The 21,298-nt window shown below is 34.4% G+C and overlaps 1 pseudogene; it reads right to left on the bottom strand.

Moving 5' to 3' along the window:
• Positions 1–3,217: 3,217 nt before the first annotated feature.
• On the bottom strand, positions 3,218–6,594 carry LOC132488610 (speedy protein C-like; annotated as a pseudogene).
• Between the last annotated feature and the right edge of the window lie 14,704 nt (positions 6,595–21,298).

Raw genomic sequence — 21,298 nt, 5'->3', positions numbered from 1 at the left:
TCTTTGTTCTTCTGTGTCTGTGTAAATAAATTCAGCTGCCTATAATGGTTGCCTCTTTTCTGATTCATAAAATCCAATTTATCTCTCAAGATCCAGCTCAAACGTCCCTTCTAACTTTAAGGCTTCCATTGCTCCATCTAACAAAATTAATTACTCTTTCCTTGGCATTCACAAAGCATGCTCTACTTATCTCTACTTTGTACTACATTGTGTTTCAATATTTATTTTTATATATAGTAGGGCCAGTACTGTTTGCACATCTGTCTTTCTCCACCCAGTGAGTGGATTCTCAGATCATGGACAATATTTTGTTATTCCTTTTTATTTTCCCCAGAACCTAGGACAATGCCTGAGTTTCCATTGGTTCTTAATGAGTGCTGCCTGTATGGATAAATAAATAAAAATGTATCCCTTGAAATATCTTGAGATTTGTCTTAGAGGGGGTTTAATCTTATCAAATGGTAGGAAGTGGTGTATACTAGATTATAAGATATTATCAAGTTTCAGAATTTTGAAAAGACCACTGCTTTCTGAGTAACATATATTTTAATTTGAGTGTTTGAGTATTGATGAAGAAATGCCTTATGCAACTTCTGGAACTAGAGAGAAATTTTGAATTTCTTAGGAAATGTATTTTATCATTTTGCTTGGCTTGAAGCAAACAATAAACGTTGAAATTCCTATTCTTGCCATTTTTGCATGCCCTTGAAAAATGGTTATGGGAGATTAAATAAATTACACAAATGGTATTTTAACAACTTCTTCCTTTTAAAATCATATCCTGAGATAGAGTTCCAAAAGTTCATGTTTTCTGACTTCTCAGCTGCCATAAAGTTGGACATAGCTCTTTAATTTAAAGGATTAAATTCATTTTAACTGAAAGAGTAGAGCTTGGGTTTTGTTCACAGATTGCAGTGGGAACATGAGTGCTGCAAAGCTATTAGACCTCTCATATGAAACATTTCAAATAATTTGGAATATCTCAAGCAATGACATTCAATATCTCCCAGGCATGATCATCCAGAATATTAAAGCTAGAAAACCAGGTTATTTAATGATTTAGTACCTTTTTAGATATTCCAGTAGCACCAATTTAATAAATCATAACCTCATCTGGAATAACGTTTGATTCAGTAATATTTTTAAAATGTCTAATTAGCACAGAGTATGTATGGCAAAAATGTAGCAAGCCCAAACATAAGACAACAAAACTCAAGCAATAGGAAAGAAATCATTAAAGATGTAACAGGTGAAATTGACCAGTGATTTTTCTTATGATCATATAAATATTAAAAACATCTTTTGGAAAAGAAGCCCATTGAAAATAAGATTTTATAGCAATTTGAAATGTGAAATTTCTATCTTTGACATGTTACTGATTTGCAGTGCCATTTATATAATCAACAAGAGAACTGAAATAAGATTGCTTTTTCCTTCATTCAGTATGAAGTACAAATTTTACATTTTATCCAAACTTATTACTACTGCCAGCATGGTAAAAAGTTCTATATGCAAGTTATCTTTAAATTGGGATACATGCAGTTTTATTTTTAATTTTACTTCAAAGTTGTTGGAAGCAGTTTCATTAAGGGCAAAAACACACAGCTAATTTTCTTTTAAAAAACAACAACATAAGCTGCTCCTTTGATTTCTTTCTACATTAAAAAAAATGCTGTCTGAATATACTTCAAACATCATGAGGCAAACATTCTTTAATGAAATGTTGATTTTTCACATCATTAACCAATTGGCTTTTTTCTTCCCTTCTTATTTTGCAAACATCTGAAATTATCTTTTTTTTTTTTTTTTTTTTTTTTTTTTTTTTTTGCTGTACGCGGGCCTCTCACTACCGTGGCCTCTCCCGTTGTGGAGCACAGGCTCCGGACACACAGGCTCCGCGGCCATGGCTCGCGGGCCCAGCCGCTCCGCGGCATGTGGGATCTTCCGGGATCGGGGCACGAACCCGTGTCCCCTGCATCGGCAGGCGGACTCCCAACCACTGCGCCACCAGGGAAGCCCTGAAATTATCTTTTTTTTAATAGTCCATTATGGACTATACTTTAGCTTTCTAAGTACACAGGGAACCTATATTTTCCCACACAACTATAACAAAAATTCATTATTTTTCTAATGATTTTAACTTATGCTCTTGACTCATCAGAAGGAATGCTAATTTTTCCTAAGGGAAGACTATGTTTTAACTATTTCTTAAATATTTCACATTTTCTAACTAGTTCAGGGTCAGATTCATTAAACCCTAAGTAAATTCATCTGAAAGTTTCATTTTTCATTCTTAATGCACTGTTTTCCAACATTCTCTATTCTGTTACATCTTCCTAAGAGTAACTGGGACTGTTTAGAGTACTGGAGATAAACTGGTGAGGAAAAATCAAGCAGAAGAACCATGTTGTAAAATGTAGCAGCGTGGACTTACTTCATTTTGTCCCTAAACAGAGGGTAAATGTGTGAAGGTAACTGCACTTTTAGCAATTAAAAAAGTTACATAAAAATACTTTTCACTTACTGGGACATGCTTCAAAATAGATTTCTCATTTGATTGCATAACCCGTTTCTGAGATTCTTAAAGCAATCTGATTAATGTTAAAGACAAAATTAAAAACCATTTTAAGTCTTTTTCTTCCTTCAATACCTAGAAAAGAGGAAAATTTATGACTGTAGTTTAATTTTATTGCTACTGAACCTTTCTTAAAAATGAACTGGCAGATGCCATTACTAGTTTAATTGATTTAATAATGTTCCTGTGAATAAGCTAGCACTTCTGACTTGAATTGCTTTCTCAATTGATTGGTACTCTACAATAGAATTCTATAAAATGTATAGAAGGAGAAACAAGGAACTCAGCTCTGGATTTTTCGGTTAATTCATTAGCATTTAGAAGTATAAGAAATCATTGCACTTTCAATTTGCTAAGTACATGGCTTTTGTTACTAATAATTAGGCACATGCATTACTTTTACATAGGCTCTTTAAAATGCAGTCTTGTAAAAATCACACTAGAAAAAAAAGTGTGTTAATAACCTAGTGGTGTGTTTATTTTTCAAATGCCAGCAAGTAGCACCTTCTAGGGATTTACAAGATGGAAGAAATCAAGATCAGTTAAGGTAACCTGCAGGGCAGGCTTGGTTCCGGAAAAAGAGGAGGAAAGGGGAGTGTCACAGAGAAACTGAAAGACAGGAGCTGCCACCTGAGGCAGGAGTCAGGGGGTGGGGAGACATATCCAGTAGAGCACTGGGTCAGCAGGCAAGCAGGCAGGTTTCTCCTCACCCTGTGAGTTTCTGAGCCTTGGAACATTGAGAGACTTTGGGGGAATGTGGAGGGTGTAGGTGCCTGGCTCCAGTTGCATCTGGGGTGGGGGACAGGATGATGAGGAAGTCCCCACCCCAGAGATCTTCAGTCACTGAGAGACAAGCTTGGGATAGAGGGTGATACCACTCAGGGTTGAGGGAAGGGCACTTGGATGAAGTAGGCAAGGGGCAGGTATCGTTATACTATATGCCATATAATCAATAGCTGTGGTGAGGGTGCAAGCCACAGAGGAAACAGTGGGGTTACAAGAGGCCAGGCCTGGGGATGGTGGACTCAGACCTTTGGATAGGCCTCTGAGGCCCGCTGTGATGGGGGCACCAGGCCCAGGAAGACCATGAACTCCTTACAGCACTGGCAGCTCATGATGACCCAGAAGGCCATCTGTGCCCATAGTTTGTCCCTCTGGTACAGGGAGTTCCCCACCCAACTACCCAATCTTTGCCCAGGGCCCACAGGAAAATCCTACATTTGGGGTTCACTATGTTCTCTTCAATGTCCTTTACAAGCACTATAGTAATGTAGTGCTATGTTTATATACTATATATCTAATAGAGATTTTTTAATTAATTAATTAATTTATTTATTTGCACTGGGTCTTAGTTGTGGCAGGTGGACTCCTTAGTTGTGGCAGGCAGGATCCCTAGTTGCCCACGCAGCCTTCTTAGTTGTGGCATGTGAACTCTTAGTTATGGCATGCATGTGGGATCTAGTTCCCAATCTTTAGACTTCTGGATCTTATATTTGTTTTGTAATTAGCACTACAAGTAAATAAAGCATGCTTTCTGGCATATATAAACACAAAGTAGCCATTTTTCCACCTTGTCTTTTAAGGCTTAGCTCAATTCCCCTTCTTTAAGATACTTCTCTCCTTAGGGAATTATTTCTCTTTTCTGTGTTTTAATGGACTGTATGTGTTTGTATTTACTTATCATGGTTTCTACTATATTATATCACACAGATTTATTTGTCTATCTGTTCCACTAAGACTCCAGTAGAAGACATGATATATAATAAATGCCCAATCATGTTTGTTCAATTAATTAACTCACAGTATTATAACACAACATGCTTCCTTGTTATCCTCTTAGTATCTGGCTTCATTAACAAAATGTAATGACATCTTATTTTTGAGTGATAATACATTTCTTGTTTAAGTAAGATTTCTTTCTTCTTATTTTGTATTACTTATCAATCCTTGAACATAGAACTATCATGAAAGCAATATTGATGTGGAAAATATTATAAATTTTAAAATTATTGTTTTAATTTCTCATATCATCTATATATTTATTAAATAAACATTCCATATTTATAATGAGACCTTGATTTCTTTTGAGTGGATTAAACAACACAAATTTATTGTCTTACATTTCTGTAGGCTGAAAGATTAAGGTGCCATCAAAATTGGTTTCTGGTGAGACCTCATCCTGGCTTGTGGATCACCACCTTATCTATGTCCTCAGATGGCCTTTTCTTTGTGCACACATGGGAAGAGAGATCTCACTTCCTTTTCTATTGGATTAGATTCTATTCTATCAGATTCCAGTTCTATCAGATTAGGGCCTCATCTATTTTTATGACTATCTATAAATAGTCCTATAGATTAGGATTCAGACTGAAGGAGAATACTCTGCCTTCAAAAGACAGAAGAAATATTCTAAGTCAGATAGGAAATCTTAGCACTAGTAGGTACTACCCTGGGTAAAGTATTTTTACTCTCCTGGGATCCCTTTCTTAAAATATTTAAATAAAGAAATCAAAACTCATTTTCCCCAGATTGGTCCTTGATAGCCACAGAAGAGAAAACCTTATTCAATTTCTTATTTAAAAATCAATTTTATCTATTAAGTATTTATCAAGCACTTATTGAGTCAGGTTCTATGTTAAGCACTGAGAATATTTCTAGGATAAAATGTACATAATCCCTGTCCTCATTGAGCTCATATTCTCAAATAGGTGACAAACGTTAACTAAACAAGATTTACACAATTAAAATTAAGAAAACTGCTATGAAGAGCAGAGAGAAATATTCTAGATGTTCCAGAAATATTTCTTTAAGGTAGTTTCATTTAAGACCATTTAAGTTCTGTATTAGATTACTATTGCCACAAACTCAGTAGTTTGAAACAATACAAATTTACCATCTTACGGTTCTGGAGACCAGAAGTCCAAAATGATTCTCACTGGGCTAAAGTCAAGATTTTTGGGAATGCACTCCTTCTGGGGCAGAATTTGTTTCCTTTTTCAGCTTCTATAAATCACCCACATTCCTTTCTTTGTGGTAAGCTTCCTCCAAGTCAAAGACAGCAACTATGGTTGTCACACTGTTCTCATGCTGCCGTGCCTGTGGTTCTCTCTCTTCTGCCTCCCTCCTCTACTTTTAAGGTGTCCTGTGATTACACTGAACCCATCTAAATAATCTGGGAACATCTGTCCATATCAAAGTCAGCTGATTTTATCAACCCTATTTCCATCTGCAACTTTAGTTCTCATTTGCCATATAATCTAATATTCATAGGTTCCAGGTTTAGGATTCAGGCATCTTTGGGTGGCCATTATTCTGCCCACCACAAGTAGCAACGTAAATGAAAGAGACTTCGCCCTGCAAAGGCAGGTAAGGAAGGAGAGAGAGTTCAGTCAAAGCAAACAACATGAGAGAAGACTGTAGACTGTAATAGAGTGGTATGACAGGGACAAAAGTGGTCTACCCCTCAAGCAGAAAGCACGGGTAAGAGTGAGACATGATCTGTTGACCTCATTACATAATGAAAATCAGTCTTTTGACCAAAAAATACAGCCATTCACATTATCTAGTGACCTGTAATTCCTGAAATTTCTAATGAAACTAGCATTTCCATCTGCAAGAATCTCAACAGTTAGTTATTTAAGAACAGGACATAGAACCAATATCAGAATGACTTAATCTCATGGGGAACATTTTGTTCCCTGTTCTTAATACAAAGTCAGATAAACTTCATCTTCTATCTCAGTAACATGGACAATTTTCTAGTGGGTTCTTTAGGTGGTGACATCAGAAAGATTTGTCTAGGTGAATGCAATTTGAAACTTCATCAGTGTATTCTATCTATTTTGCTAAATTTTTCAAATTTGTTAAAATTTTGCTAAATATTTCAATTTTACATTGTTACTGAACAAATTGAACTCTGACTTATGTTTCACAATTAACATAGCTGTTTCATGGACTATCATGTTTTGTATTGTAGCAAGTTTATCTTTTTCTTCTTCTGTAACAGCAGGAGACTGCATTGCTTGTGACAGTATTACCTTATAACTTGGGATAGTCCCAAAACATCCTTCTCAGTATTTCTGATCATCCACCCTGTCTCCCTCCCTCATCAATCAAGGCTTCAAACATCAGGATTCCTGTCTTAAAAGTGGCTCTTATAGATGGAATATTTGTGTCTCCCTAAATTTATACATTGAAGTCCTAACCCCCAGTAAATTGGTGCAGCCACTATGGAAAACAGTGTAAAGCTTCTTCAAAAAATTAAATCTAGAACTACTATATGATACAGCAATTCCACTTCTGTGTACTTATCAAAAGAAAACAAAAGCACTAATTTGAAAAGATGTATGCATTGCTATGTTCATTGCAGCATTATTTAAAATAACCAACACGTGGAAACATCTTACATGCCCATCAATGGATGAATGGATAAAGAAAATGTGAAATATATATATCTATATATCTATGTCTCTCTCTATCTATATCTATGTATCTATCTATCTATACACACACATACATACACACACACACAATGGGATATTATTCAGCTATGAAAAAGAATGAAGTCTTGCCATCTGCAACAATATGGATGGATCTTGAGGGCATTATGCTCAGTAAAATAAGTCAGACAGCAAAAGATAAATATGATATGATCTTCCTTATATGTGAAATCTAAAAACAAAACAAAATGAAGCAAACAAACAAAAAACAAATGAGCTCATGGACATAGAGAAGAGATTGGTGGTTTCCAGGAGGTGAAGAGTGGAAAGCAGGTGAAATGGGGGAAATGGGTCAAAAAGTAAAAATTCCAAGTTAGAAATGAGTAAGTCATGGGACTGTAATGTACAGCATAGTGGCTATAGTTAATGCTGTATTACATATTTGAAAGTAGCTAGGAGAGTGGACCTTGAAAGTTCTCATTACAAGAAAAAAAGTTATAACTATGTATGGTGATGAATGTTAACTGGACTTACTGTAGTGATAATTTTGCAGTACATACAAATATCAAATCATTACATTGCACACCAGAAACTAATATAATGTCATTATACTTCAATAAAAAATATCTAAGATGAATAAGTAAAAACAACAATAAACCTATGTATTTATCTTCTTGTCTTCAATATATACCTATAAAGTTATCAATTAGAATATTTTACTCACAGAGCTTGAAGAAGTTTAATGCTTTTTACAAATATAAATTTATATGACATGAGAATGAACCTTACATAAAATTTACTTGACACTAGTCAAGCATTTAAAGAAAACCGAGAATCTGTAATTTGACTTTCAGTGAACCATGAGTGAATAGAAAATATTTTTCAATCGAGAGTGAAGGGTAAGTGACTGGAGGGATAGAAAATAAGTCAACCTGAAAGTCTGAATTTATGAAAAATTTCACAAAAGCTCTAACTTAGTCTAGGATTTTTTATTTTTTATTTTTTGCGGTATGCGGGCCTCTCACTGTTGCGGCCTCTCCCTTCGTGGAGCACAGACCCTGGACGTGCAGGCTCAGCGGCCATGGCTCACGGGCCCAGCTGCTCCACAGCATGTGGGATCCTCCCGGACTGGGGCATGAACCCGTGTCCCCCATATCGTCATGCAGACTCCCAACCACTGCGCCACCAGGGAAGCCCTAGTCTAGGATTTTTGATACATACTGGCATTTAAACAAATTTAGAATTTAGAAGTTATTAATATATGCCAAATATAAATACGTATTTCTTCTGCATCATAACTAACTCTTAACTCAGTAAAAGCTTCCTATTAATTATATGAAACACAATTTCTATTGAATACTAATAAAAATGAATTACAGGCTTTGAAAAGAATGTCACCTGTTCAATTTATGTGACTATTTCATTTTTAATCAGAGCTTCTTCTCAAATGGTTCTTCTTTTTTTCATAGTCACAGAATAAAGGAATTGTTAGAAATTGACATTGGTAATTAGGCTCTAAAGATGAAAAATTTTAGTGGTGACAGGATGACAGAATTGAATGATTAGCAAAGGAAAAGCAAAGTTTCTATGAACTTACCATACTTGAAATTTTCTCATTTATAAGCATGTCACTTTACCACTAAATAAGAATTATTTTTGAGGAAAATAGAATGCTATATGATTTTTCTTCCTGCTAAAATGAGCATAGATAACCACATATCCTACAGGTGGGGAGTATTTGTACATTCAAAACTGGGTCAAGGAGGAGAAAAATGATGGGGGTGTTGATCAGGAGTAGAAATACTAGACAAAGTGTTACTAAAATGCAAATAAAATTGGGGAAGAATCACATTTGCATATAATTTTAACAATACTATTTATCAAATATCTGGATTTTTTGTGGTTTTAAAAATAATAGATTATTTAAATAATAATAGACAAATCTAGTTACAAAGTGTATAATCTGTTAATACTCAAACTGTGTACAACACCTTAAAGATAAAGGATACTCAGTGCTGGCCTTGAGGAGTAACCATTTTAAAACACTCAAACTGACGTTTTAACCAACTTTGCTACCATGGAACCCCCTACAAAGGCGGTCTGAATCTCATTCATGGAAATCTCAAGGGGAATAAAAGTGGGTAGAACTATCACAACAGATTTTCGGAACCAAAGATACTATGGGGGTTCATATACAAGCTTTGTGACTCTTTTTCTAGCTTCTTCCTAAGGCACACTTCTCTCCTAAAAGTTCGGAGCCACATTGACACTCCCTGGAGAAACTGTAATGTTTAGCTAATAATCATGATCAGTCGTTATTTGTAAATGTGGGCAGTTCTAAATGTTACTCCCACCTTCTCTGGATTAGCCAGTTCCCCTTTCTTTCCCAAGGGAGCCATTTCAGTCTCTGTACTTCCCTCTCTCACTTAAGAATAAATTCGTTTCACTCTAGACTGAGAAGTCCCAAGATGGGCCAAGACTCTCACGGAGTTGGGTAGGTGAGTAGGTGCTCTACAGGGCAATCTGTGTGACTTTGTGTGTGGTAGAAACAAAACAAATTAAAATTATTAAGGAAAAGGTTAATCACAGAATTTCTGGAAGAGACTTCTCTGGGCAAGAATCCTCCTTAATGGACTTGTTTGGTTGTGGAAATGAGCCTTTCTGAGTATGGCTTGGAAGATCAATAGCAGGTCAAAGAGAAAACCAAACTGCTCTGGAAAAAAAATGAAAAGGGCTTTGGGGACTGAAATCAGGGATTCTAGGGAGATTAATGAAAGAGTTTTGATAGAGACAGAGGGGCTATATGAACATGGCAAATGACTGAAGCTTGCACAGAAGAAAACTGCAGTGACAATTTCCCTTAAGGGAAGAATACCCAAGGCACTTTAAAGAACAGGGTTTAAAATGCTGACATACACACCTTTTCCCCAATCCAGGTGCCTAATATACATGATCTAGAAGTGGAGAAATAATGGATTGAGTAACATGTGGAAATTCAGTGCAACTTTTATCATCTTTCTCAATTTTAGCTCCTGCTCATGGATCATCTTTCAGTAGAATGGCTAAAATCCAGTAAACGGACAATACCAATTACTAGTGAAGAGGTACAGCAACAGGAACTCTCATTCATTGTTGGTGGAAATTCACAATTGTACTGTTACTTTGGAAGACAGTTTGGCACTTTTTAAAAGAGCTAAACAGAGCCCTACTATACAATCCAACAATTGCACTTCTGCTTATTTACCCAATTTATTTGAAACTATGTCCACACAAAAAAAAACTGGCATGCAAATGATTATAGCATCTTTATTCATAATCACTCCCAACTGGAAGTTATCAAGATGTCACTCAGGTGAATGTGTAAACAAACTGTGATACAGCCATACAATGGAATACCATCAAGTTTTTAAAAGGAATGAACTAACAAGCCATTCAAAGACATGGATGAATTTTAAATGCATTCTGTAAAGTGGAAGAAACAGTGTGAAAATTCTACAAACTGCATGATTGTAGCCATTTATATGACATCCTGGAAAAGGAAAAACTATAGAGAAGTTAAACAGATCAAAAAAAAAAAAACAGATCAATGGTTGGCAGGAATCTAGAGTGGGAAAAGTTCAAATATATGAAATGCAATGGAATTTTAGGGATGTGAAACTATTTTTTATGATAGTATAACTGTGAATATATGGCACGATTCATGTACCTATATATTTATAGAACTTGACAGCTCAGAGTAAATCCTATTGTACATAAATTTTTTTAAAAATTATGAGGGCATGAGTCCTATGATATAATGCTGTCTGTGGCAAAAGAATATAACTGTACTACAAATAGAAGAAACAACCTTATATTGGGGTTCAAAGGAAAACTTGCTGACCTATGTAACTTTGGAAGTGAGTGTAATCTGTAAGACTGAAAGTAAAGGGAAGTGTACATAACTCTGTACTGCAGTTGATAAAGTTTTATTACATGGGGTGCAGATTTACAATTCTGAAACCACTATACATGTATCCTGAAATTTAACAATTATGTAATTAATGGTAGATGGCAGGATTTCTCATTGTTAAAGTGGAAAGATACATACCAGCAAGGAGAGGAGGCTAGAATAATCCATGCCATAAAGGACTCAGTTGGAGACAACAGTATGAACTCATGGTTACCTTTGCATAAATACAGATGTTACATAGAGAAATAATTACATATATATGTACATACATGGTTTAATATATGTATATATATTTCCTTGGTTAGTCAGGTGAGAGCATCTATCAGCAACAACACCTGACTACACTGAGTGTCCAGATCTTGGCTTCTAATGCTATTTTCCAATGAAAGGAACCAGGAGTACTTGGAGAAATAGCTGATTTAATAAATACAAGGTGAGCCTGAAGCATTTTACAGTGCTTGAAATTAAGGTAGCGCTAAAAAAAATTACAATAAAAACATAAACAATAGTAGAGGTATATCAAAGGGACAGAGGTAGCAAATGAAAGAGCTTCTAGTTGCCAAATATAAAACAATTTGAGCTACACATGCACATACACACACACAATAATATTGGATCATAACCCAAAGTATAAAATGAATATCCATGATGAATAAGTAAATGGGGAAAAATAAACAAATCTGGGCAGAAAATTTTCAAATTATTTATGTAAATAATCCACCCTCCAGGAGTTAGAGTAAAACTCCCCACTCTTTAAGGATAGGCTGCACATAATGACCATCTTCCAAAGACTACAGTATGGAAAAGAAGAAAAATTAGTAACTTTACAATGGAGAAATCTGACAAATTCTATCTCAACTCAGGTGATCAATTTTAACATTAACACATTAACAGTGATAACTCATGTTGACAGTATGTACTTTTGATATGATGCAATGAAGACGACATTTGACCTCTGTGGTCTTCCTCCCACAAACGCATAACACTAGATCTAATTATTAGAAAAATCCCAATCGAGGGGTATTCTACAAAATGCCTGAATAATACTTCTTAAAATTGTTAAAGTCATAAGAAATGGCAAGTCTGAGAAGCTGTCACAGTCAACAGGAGCCTAAGGAGACATGATGACAAAATGTAATGTGGTATCCTACATGAGATCTTGAAACAGAAAAGAATATCAGTTACAAACTAAGGAAATGTAACATATGGACCTTAATTAATAATAATATATCAGTATTGGTTCACTAATTATGAGCAATGCATCGTACTAATATAAGATGTTGACAAGAGGGTAAACTGGGTGTGGACAAAACTTTTTGTGTTATCTTTGTAACTTCTCTGTAAATCTGAAACTGTTCTAAAATAAAAAGTTTATAAAATACTAAAAGATTAGTTCTGAAAATTACATTTCTTATAGTGGAGTTCTGGATACAGGAACTTGTGAGTAAATATATAGACTTCTAATACAAGCTGAGCAAAAATACTTTTTATTGACAGAGGGTTGACTATAATAGATCATGTAATTAGAAGAATGTGAACAAGGTGTAAATTTCTGAATATAGTTCAAAAAGACAGGATGAATTCATCTTACCAACAGTACATTCTGTTCAGTCCTGTGTCCTAGCAGCATTGAAGAAGAAATCTTACTATCTAGCATCTATTAATCAACTCGGTAGGAAATACACACCACAGAACATTAGAATGATGAGGATTTTCTTCAGTATTTTAGAAGTCATCAAGGTAAAATTAGTATTTTGTTGCATTGTTTAGAGAAAATAACATTTAGCTTTCATTGTCATTATCATCATTGGCAAGTCTTACTTGGTTTTGTTGACAATTTGTTTTGTTAGAATATTAGTTCTTATTAGTCTCCTAAAGAGAAAGAAAGAGCTATCTTTAGGGAGAAGCCATTTGAGATAGAAATATATGTGACAACAGAGTTGTAATATCTCAGATGGGAAACGTGGATTTAAAAATATGAATAGAAATTGTGGCATAAACTTCAAACATTTCAGGTATCATAATCATTAATTCTTAATATTCTATTTCTTATGTTTCCTTATTATCTCAAACTTAGTTGGATTATTCACTGTGGAATACATTCTTAATCAAATGCATATATGATCTGTACAATTGTTAGCTATTTTATTATCACTGGCTGGAACTCTGTGTTCTTGATCAGGTACTATTTTTATAAAAATGTTTAAGATAATTTATTAGTCAGTTTAGCAAAATGGAAAGGTAGTGCCCCCTTACCAAAGCCATACCCACTCAACAGGCTAGAAGGCAGCATGATTTTGTGATGAGCAGCATTGGTGAGATTTCTTGCTACATATCATGGTGGGAGGAACGTTCATAGAAGAATATAGTCTGATGGGAAGCAAGGTGACTTTGTAAAAAATATCTATATTTTAAAAATACCATCTCTGGGAGAAAAGACTACAGTTACTGAAATGCCTATACTTTATTGCTGTTTTCACATCAACACCAATGGGTAAACATACGTAATTTTAATGATCTAAAAAGATATGACTTACTTAGACATTTGTGATTATTTCTGTGATTACAACATGGCAACTCAATATATAAAAACACATCTTTGGGCTTCCCTGGTGGCGCAGTGGTTGAGAGTCCGCCTGCCGATGCAGGGGACACAGGTTCATGCCCCGGTCCGGGAAGATACCACATGCCGTGGAGCGGCTGGGCCCGTGAGCCATGGCCGCTGAGCCTGCATGTCCGGAGCCTGTGCTCCACAATGGGAGAGGCCACAATAGTGAGAGGCCCACGTACCTCAAAAAAAAAAAACCAAAAAACAAAAAACACATCTTTTGTTTCCAATTATACCTGTTCCTGAACATTTCCTTCATGCTAATTTCACTTTATGAAATAAGCAGCTGAAATCATTGAATTTGCATTTCCTTTCATCTCATATTTGTTTAAGCAGACACCTGGGAATTTCTGCCCATAGGGAGAAATATAACAAGATGATTCAAAGATACAGCTTACAACAAAGATGTATGGTTTTCATTTTTTTGCTGTTATTTATATAAAGTTCAAATTTCCCATTTCTTTCCCCAGAATTAAAACTGTTTTATCCTCTTCAACTAGATGTTATTGGTGGGGGAAAAAAAAAAGAATGCTGCAACTTGAAAGATTTACCTGGAAAATTACTTTGATTAAACTTTATCATAAGTAGAGCTGAGAAAGCAACATATTTACAATGAACTAATTTTTCTTATTCTTGGAATTCAAGTAAACTCATTATTTCCATTTAGATAACTTACATCAATGCCTCAGTGAATCACATTATTAATCAATCAGTTATAGAACTTAGTATCTTCATCATTTTAGGTGTTATATATAACATGAATTTCGATCTTGCTGAAAATGTAATCTAGTTGAGGAGACATGTCTTAACATATAATTGAACATACAAGAGAGTTAATACTATTATCAATAATGGTCAAAATATGTCACATAATGTATATGTTATTAATTTTCATGAGAAGGTTAAAGATTAGAGCAGAGAGGCAAAGCTTTAAGAAAGGAGTGAATTTATATTGGGTTGGCCAAAAAGTTCATTCCGGTTTTCTGTAACATGTTATGGAAGAACCCAAACAAACTTTTTGGCCAACCCAATATATGTGTTTAATTGAATAAATAAAGTTAAGATGTTCCTGAGGAGTGAAAAATATATTTCAAAAAACATAAGAAGAGATGAAAGGCAAAGAGAGCATAGGCAGATATGACTAAAAAGTTAGACCCAACTTCTCCCACTTTTATTTGAAGCTCCAAATCAGTGAACCTGACAAGGACTTTAAAACCTTTCACAGATACGTACTAGGAGGCCAAATTATTCTGTTAGGTGAGTATAATTATGAAAAAAGCAAGCAATTAAAAATCACAGTGATGTCTAGTAAAAATTTTAACTTTACCTAAAGCAAGAGCTAGGAGAAATGCTTACCTGATAAACGAGGGAGTATCAATCTTCGTGACCCATTTCACATATTCCCTCTTATTCTCTTTTTAAAAGTGTCTACTCCTTTTTACTTCATGATTAATTGTCAGGGTAACGGAGTAGCTCTTTCCTGAGCAATATAAATGTCATTCACTTCTCTTGAAACATGTTTGGTACCTCTTCTTAGAAGCTGAAAATCTCAGACTTCAGTAATCTCACAGCCAGAGAATGATAAATTATCTTTCAAGACAGCAACAGGATCAAACTTGTGGAGAATAGATTTCTAAAATTAAGTTACACATGGAAATTGGTATTTTGTTGTATAAATTAGCATATCAGTGAAAGTTGCTAGAATATGCCACAATTATTCTATTTTCATCTACATAAAATAATCCTTTGATAAAACAGTGTCATGAGTCATCGCAAATAGCATTTTTTCACATGCCCCCCTTTTAAAAAAGGGATATATCTATGCTTACAGTACTCTAAACATTCTTTTGTATATTTTGTTACTTTTATTTGTATTACCGTTCTCACCTTTGAAAGAATAGTGTAGTGTAGGGGCTAAGAACTTATTACTGCACTTAGACAACCAGAATTCCAGGCTTCTCACAGCCACTTTCAAGTTGTATGACCTGTGCCTCACTCCTTTGTGCCTCGGTGTCTTCACTGTAAACTAAGGAAAAGAATAGTGTCTATATCATGGGTTATTGTAAGAATCAGTAGAATTAATACTTGAAAAGTCTTTAGGGTATTGCCTGGTATATGGTATTTGCTACCATTCTATTATTACCTGGAAAAATTCCTACTCGTTTTTTCCTGGATTCCCTTCCAAAAACTCTTTTCTGACAGACTTGGACAAAATTAATCATTCTCACCTGTGTGTGAATATCTATTTTTACTTATACCTAGCTCTTTTCCTGCTGCATTTCTTGTATGGTTATCTTTCCTGCTACACAGTGAGCTTCCGGAAGGCAAGATTATGTTTTACACATCCGGTGTCCCTGCACCAAAATGATGTGCCAAGAACATACTGCACCAATGATTATCATTCCTGGCAGGATCACTGTGAGGGGTCCTCAAAATATGTACACTCTGAGATGAGGATTCAATAAGAAATTTAGATCTTTTTTTTAGAAAGTTCATTGTATGGTTTTCATGTTCTGACTACTTGAGATTCTCTCTGGTAGGCACACAATAAACAGGTAAATAAAGAAATGTGTTATACTTTCTCCTTGCCTGCTATTTATAAATGTAAGCATTCTTATTTCTCATTCATTCTGAGTGTCTTGTAGAAAAAATTCACTTATTGATGGAAAAAAATAGCTAGAAATCATTCTATTTGTGTAATTACTTTTTATTTTGGATATTATCATGTATCACTTTTCAATTTTCTCTGATAAAGTCTAAATAATTACATATAATACCTTTGGATTTATTTAGGAATGTCTCTGGGTATGATTCAACACCTTACCAAAAGAGAATTTAATCAGGCAAAGGAAAACTTCAAATGTATAGGGTAACTGTACCCAAGCTTTGTATATGTTTCTACTTTCAAGAGTTCTTTATTTGAATGTGGTGATTTATGTTTGTCTAATATGTCCACTGGGCAAATTAGTTAAAACACATAAAATGTTCCTTGTTATCTCTAGGTTTCAAAGAGGAGAAAAGTATATGTAGATAATATGGGAAGAAAACTTCTTTGAGGAAAAAAAACATTTAAAAATGAAAATCAAATCAAATCTCTCATTGAAACTATCAAATAGTGTGTTGTAACCATGACTTTGGAGTATTGTTGAAAATAGTAATACATTTTGATAGACATATTTTGATATTATTAATAGTTTTAGTATTAGTAACTTTTTTATTACATTGAGATCTATATAATCTTTTTGTTTGTTTTACTGGCACAATTTCAAATTTTTTGTTGCAGTTTCCAAAATTTTTGGAATGGACACACATATGTACACACACACACACACACACACACTTTTTTTTCTTAATTACAAACAAGATGAACAGATAATTAGTAAAATGTCATTTTGCCATCAGATTAAATTAAATGAATCTGCACCTGTATAGTGGCTTTGGAACTGAGAGATAAAGTGAACCCATGTGTATTTCTGTACTCCTAGAACAAGTGTATTTTATCAAAAGACAGATGGTTGTTTAGCAATGTATCACCTGCATAAAGAACATAAGTGGAACATTAACTCTTTTCTGAACTGTATTGAAGTCCCCATGTATTTATTATTTCTCATTATTTTTTCATTAACTGAAATTTCCACTTGTCTTTATAATATAATTGGATATTTAAATGGTACACATTGTTTCCTGTTTTGTATTCAGATCTCTTTGGTTATTTTCAGTAGCAGATATTTTAAACATTTCCCCACTCCAAATATATTTTTTGAATAAAATACATACGGTAAGGTGTTCTCTCATTTGAAATCACTTGCTGTGTCATACTTAAATACCGAACAAGATTAATAAACTCAAAAAAACATAGTTTCCTATAAGACTTCTGGGTCATTCAGGTTGATCCTATGGTTCTCTGAAATATTGTTGTAAAACTTTTTCATAAAAGAGTTTTTGAAGGATCCTTTGTGACAAATTCCTAGTACACAGGGGGGGTTTGTTTGTTTGTTTTTGACCTGTAGCTTTAAAAAATTGTCAGTATGTAAGGAAAGTCACTGAAACTGGGGGGCAAAATAATAGCTATACTTTTGAGTTTCATTCAGGTTTTTTGCAACAATGGTATTCTATCCCTCTCTTTTATAAAGCTGAAAACAATTTTCTTAGAGCTGAAAACTCACTTGGGAGATCCATCTTCTCTTGTACTCCCAAGGAGGATTCTTTCAAATCTTGATCTAAAAGGAAAATTCTAATTGACAGTTATGAGCATGTAACCCCTGCTCTAAGCCAGGAAGGTACCTGTGTTTACCTTACGGGTTATTACTGATTAAAGACCTAGATCTTGTCCAGTAGAGTTTCAAATAATTTCTGTCCATTAGAAAAAAGTCCCAGATGTTATATTTTTAATTCTCTGCAAGTATTAATCAGTTTTGTGTCTTTCCTAGTTTTCTAGTTCCCCAAAATACCTAGTTTCTCAAAATGCTGTTTCAACCAGCTTTTTCATTTACTGGTTTCCTATTTTACAAATTAAATATATTTTTGATATATATCATTCTGTATTTGAAAAAAATGGTTTGAACATATTATTAATCTTTATACGTCTCATAATGCACTTTTTAATTTATTTCACAGAGCAATTTGATGTGCTTGTGACAGGTAAGCCTGAATGAACTGTCTCCCAGCCAATGAGGCTACTAAAATTTGAACTGATTTTTCCCAAGATCAAACTTTATGGTAAAATTTCATGAGAGAGATTCTCCTTTGAGTATCTTTTCTAGTTGGAAGGTACAATGAGAAGATAAAGTTCATGCCAGTGATATTCTCAGTGTACTCTGAAAATTCCAAGTGATTAGTAGATAATGGGCTCTTTCACTTATCTTTCTAATGGTTAAGATTATTCATGATCTAGAGTAACATTGTAAAGAATGGGCTGTATTATGCTAACTCATACATAAACTTAAAACACAAGTCTTAACCAATTCCAAAAGGTTACTATGTAATTGCATCAATATTTTAAGAGAGCCTACATTTGAATTTTGTTCCTGATAAGAAGTCAAGCAGTGGTAAAGAATTAATTTATATTTCTTCTATATGTTATTATTGTTACAAGTTAGTGAGCTAGTGTTTGGAAGAAGAATGAAGCAACATGTAATTTTTGTTAAATAATTGGTTTTCTTAAATCATATGGCTGCATAAGGATATATGCTCATTTTCTTCTACACCTACACATTACTTAGATGTTCTTGGAAGAAAGGTAGATAAATTGGAAACAAAAGTAAAATCCTAAAACAAATTTTCAGTCATTCAGAAAAGAGTAGGATAAAATCCTGAGTTATTTTAACTCTACTGCAGGGACTAATCAACTAGTTTCCAGTACTTTTTTTTGAAATAGATTTTAAACACAATGTCCTTGTTTTTTTCCTTTTATACCATTCCTCATGTTTGAGTTATGCATCATTGGTAGTGATTTAAACCATGCCATCTACATCTGGTCTTTATTACATGCATTATTGCATACTTGAATGGCATTTTTCAAAGCCTGGAGGTTTTTCATATTTCCTTTAGTGAGATTTATGCAATAGAATTTGTAGAGTCAGAAAAAAGAGAATCAAGAAAAGAGAGTTGATGACTATTTAATGTAACCTTAGATTGCCACAGGCTAACTCAGACCTAAGGAAAAAAAATCAAGTACCCAACTTAAATCAATGGCTTTAAATTCTTTTTTTTTTTTTTTTTTTAATACTCTACTGAAGTTCTAATTCCACCAGCCTTCACAAGTGGCTGCTTGTGATGCCGGAGTGCCTTCTAACTTCTTTTTCTCTCTCAGTGTCAAGGGCAACTTATTTAAGGAAATATGCCTATCACAGTTATAGAATGCTTAGAAAACTATTTATTGAATGAAAGGGCAATGTAAAAAATCTAAGTAGCCTTTGCACTGTAAGACTCCTTTCAGCAATGGGCAGATGCCCTTCAGTATCTGGGGCAATCAATAAACTAGGATTGTTTCCACTAAGAATTACATATTTCACAGGCATCATGGTATAATGTAAAGCACCAGACAGGCATAGATTTTTAATCCCATCTCTGTATGGCTATGGGAATGTTACTTGGCCTATTAGGTTTTAGTTTCCTCTTATATAAAAAGGAATGTGACCTTGGAAGTTTGCTGATAGATTAGAAATAATGGATACAGAGCACCTGGGACATAGAGTCATTCTATAATAGCTGTTAGTAAAAATTATCCCACCCCAAGTAGAAAGAACTGTCATTTTTTTTGGTTGCTATTGGATACCCTAATTGATTCATTTTCTTTTGGTCTCACAAGGTAACCTTGTTCTTTCAGCCTTACTTACTTTTCTGTGAGGAGTTTATATCATGTCCTCCCAGGAAATGGGACAGGAGCTGTTTTTCTGTCAAAGCTTGATGCTAAGCTCAGTTGTCTCCTCCACTGACCTTCCCCATTTTTTCTGAACTGAAGTTTTGTATTTCAAATCTGTGACTAATCAAGGTGGAAGGGACTGGAAATACAATGCTGAGTTAGTTATGATCCCTGCATCTGGGATCTCCTGTCTTCCATGTCACTAATTCTCATGTTTGTTTTAGAATGCTTCCAGCAGAAAGCCCAGGGACCTAAATGCCAATAGTATCCTTAGTAGACTGATTTACATAAGCTGTTCATGGTCTCAATTTCATTGCTTCTCAGACTATTAAAATAAAATTTTAAAATAAAATCTCTCTACAATACAATTGATTGTTGAAAACCAGAAAAAAATATACAGTGCCCTCTCCCTCTTCCAATTCTTCCATCCTTATATTGCTGCTGCAAATGAATGATAAACCATTTATTATACAAATGTTTACTGGGAAGCTACTAAAGTTCTAGGGATACAGCACTGACTAAAACAAACAGCAGTCCCTCATGGAACACACACATTTGAGCCTTGGCCTTGTGTGGAACATAGGTTGTATAGGCTACCATATGTAGGTGATGGGAATCATTTTTTTAAATTTTATTATTTTTCTTCTGCTTTTTTTGAGTTACAATTGATATACAGCATTGTATAAGTTTAAAGTGTACAGCATGATTTGACTTACATACATTATGAAATGATTATCACAGTGAGATTAGTGAATGTCCATCAACTCATATAGATTCAAAATTAAAGAAATATAAAAAAATGTTCTTTGTGATAAGAACACTGGATTTCCTGTCTTAACAACGTTCATATATAACATACAGCAGTGTTAATTATATTTGTCATGTTGTACAATACTTCCCTAGTACTTATGTATCTTATAATTGGAAGTTTGTAATTTTGACAGCCTTCCTCCAATTCCCCCTCCTTCCCCTGCCTCTGGTAGCCACAAATCTGATCTCTTTTGCTATGAGTTTGTTTATTTTTGAATTATATTAGTTCCTGGTATACACTATAGTGATTCGATATTTCTTTACATTTCAAAATGGTCACCAAAATAAGTCTAGTTAGGATATGTCACCATACAAGGATATTGCATAGTTATTGACTATTTTCCCTACACTTACATTTCATATTCATGACTCATTTGTTTTGCAACTGGAAGTTTGTACCTCTTAACTCCCTCACCTATTTGTTTTCTCTTCTCACCTGCCACCCCACCCTCAGGCAACCACCTGTTCAATCTCTGAATCTATAACTCTATTTCTGTTTAGTTATGTTTGTTCATTTGTTTTCTTAGATTCCATATATAAGATAAATCATTCA

The sequence above is a fragment of the Mesoplodon densirostris genome, chromosome 1, assembly GCF_025265405.1.
Source record: "Mesoplodon densirostris isolate mMesDen1 chromosome 1, mMesDen1 primary haplotype, whole genome shotgun sequence".
NCBI classification, from domain to species: Eukaryota; Metazoa; Chordata; class Mammalia; order Artiodactyla; family Ziphiidae; genus Mesoplodon; species Mesoplodon densirostris.
Note: the sequence above shows the minus strand (reverse complement) of the source record. Positions and strands in the feature narration are given on the sequence as shown.